Source organism: Arachis ipaensis, chromosome B01 (assembly GCF_000816755.2).
Source record: "Arachis ipaensis cultivar K30076 chromosome B01, Araip1.1, whole genome shotgun sequence".
NCBI classification, from domain to species: Eukaryota; Viridiplantae; Streptophyta; class Magnoliopsida; order Fabales; family Fabaceae; genus Arachis; species Arachis ipaensis.
The window spans coordinates 112,715,939-112,718,768 of NC_029785.2; positions in this window are offsets into that span (position 1 = coordinate 112,715,939).

Consider the following 2,830-nt stretch of genomic DNA (forward strand, 5'->3'; position numbering starts at 1 on the left):
TTCTTCAAAACAAGTGTTACATTCATAACTCATTTGGCTAGAGCGTTAATCTGTGTTCTTGGTAATTGGGTTAGAATCTTTTATATTCTTTTCAAAACCTTCTTTTTCATAAATAATAATTTCTCTATTAAATTGTGTGCCAAACTTTAAGTTTGGTGTTTTCTTGTTGATTTCCCTTTGGTTTTCGAAAATTTTGGTTTGGTTTTCTAAAAATTTTAAGTTTGGTGTTCTTTCTTCATGTTCTTGTGTTCTTGTGAGTCTTCAAAGTGTTCTTGAGTTTTCCTTGTGTCTTGATCTTAAAATTTTTAAGTTTGGTGTTCCTTGGTGTTTTCCCTCTAAAATTTTCAAAAACAAGGAGCATTAGATCTAAAAATTTTAAGTGGAAATGAACAGTCCAGGAGGACTCTGGGGTCATATGCCAACCCCTCTACTGCTTCATATGGGAGTAGTATCTGCATACCCTCCATTGGAGTCAGTAGCTTTGAGTTGAATCCTCAGCTCATTATCATGGTGCAGCAAAGTTGCCAGTATTCCGGTCTTCCACAGGAAGAACCTACAGAGTTTCTGGCACAATTTTTACAAATTGCTGACACGGTACATGATAAAGAAATAGATCACGATGTCTACAGACTATTACTATTTCCATTTGCTGTAAAAGATCAAGCTAAGAGGTGGTTAAATAACCAACCTAAGGCCAGCATAAGGACATGGAAACAGCTGACAGAAAAATTCCTGAATCAATACTTTCCCCCAAAACGGATGACACAGCTAAGGCTGGACATCCAAGTCTTTGAGCATTAATGGATAGGAGGGCCCAAAGGAATAAAATCCTGGCCTAAGTGGCTAAATCAAGCTGTCCCTAACCATGTGCTTGTGGCATGAAGGTGTCAAGTGAAAAGCTTGAGACTGAGCAGTTAAAGTCGTGGTCCAAAGAAAAAAGAGTGTGCTTAAGAACTCTGGGCACCTCTAACTGGGGACTCTAGCAAAGCTGAGTCACAATCTGAAAAGGTTCACCCAATTAAGTGTCTGTGGCATTTATGTATCCGGTGGTAATACTGGAAAACAAAATGCTTAGGGTCACGGCCAAGACTCATAAAGTAGCTGTGTTCAAGAATCAACATACTGAAATAGGAGAATCAATAACACTATCTGAATTCTGAGTTCCTATGGATGCCAATCATTCTGAACTTCAAAGGATAAAGTGAGTTGCCAAAACTGTTCAGAAGCAAAAAGCTACTAGTCCCACTCATCTAATTGAAACTAATCTTCATTGATATTTTTGAAATTTATTGTATATTCTCTTTTTTTTATCCTATTTTGTTTTTAGTTGCTTGGGGACAAGCAACAATTTAAGTTTGGTGTTGTGATGAGCGGATAATTTATACCCTTTTTGACATTGTTTTTACATAGTTTTTAGTATGTTTTAGTTACTTTTTATTATATTTCTATTAGTTTTTATGAAAAAATTACATTTCTGGACTTTACTATGAGTTTGTGTATTTTTCTATAATTTCAGGTATTTTCTGGCTGAAATTGAGGGACCTGAAAAAAAAGTCTGATTCAGAGGCTGAGAAAGGACTGTAGATGCTGTTGGATTCTGACCCTCCTACACTCGAAGTGGATTTTCTAGAGCTACAGAAGCCCAATTAGTGCGCTCTCAAATGAGTTGGAAAGTAGACATCTTGGGCTTTCTAGAAATATATAATAGTCCATACTTTGCCCGAGATTTTATGGCCCAAACTGGCGTCTAAACGCCAGCCAGAGACCCTTTTCTGGCGTAAAACGCCAGAACTGGCACCAGAACTGGAGTTAAACGTCCAACTGGTATCCAAGCTGGCGTTTAACTCTAGAAAAGGCCTATGCACGTGTAATTCTCAATGCTCAGACCAAGCACACACCAACTGGGCCCCGGAAGTGGATTTCTGCACTATCTGCACTTAGTTACTTATTTTCTGTAATCCTTAGTAACTAGTTTAGTATAAATACCACTTTTAACTATTGTATTCGGGGAGCTTATTCCATTGTTTACATTTGGGAGGCTGGCCACATGGCCATGCCTAGACCTTTTTCTCTTATGTATTTTCTACGGTGGAGTTTCTACACCTCATAGATTAAGGTGCGGAGCTCTGCTGTTCTTGATGAATTAATGCAAGTACTATTGTTTCTCTTTCAATTCACGCTTACTTCTTCTCCAAGATATAATCTCGTAATTAATTCAGTTAAGTCAGAATGAAGGGATGACCCGTGACAATCACCCACTATCTTCGTTACTCACTTAGCCAAGATCCGTGTGCCTGACAACCACAAGCGGTCTACATGATGTTCAATGTAGTCATTGGACGACAACCGGAGTATATTCTCTTGGGTCTCTAATCCACGGATTGAGTCCATGAGATTAGAACCTTCGTGGTATAGGCTAGAACCAATTGGCAGCATTCCTGAGATCCGGAAAGTCTAAACCTTGTCTGTGGTATTCCGAGTAGGATCTGGGACGGGATGACTGTGATGAGCTTCAAACTCGCGAATGTTGGGCGCAGTGACAGTGTGCAAAAGGATAGAGAGATCCTATTCCAATAAAAGTGAGAACCGACAGATGATTAGCCGTGCGGTAGCTGTACCTGGTATTTTTCATCCGAGACGAGAAATCCAATAGTTGATTAGCCGTGCAGAATCCGTACTTGTACCATTTTCACTGAGAGAATCATACAGCTTGCCATGGAAGGGAGCACGCATGATTGGATGAAGACAATAGGAAAGCAGAGGTTCAGAAGCAACAAAGCATCTCCAAACGCTTATCTGAAATTCCCATCAATGAATTACATAAGTATCT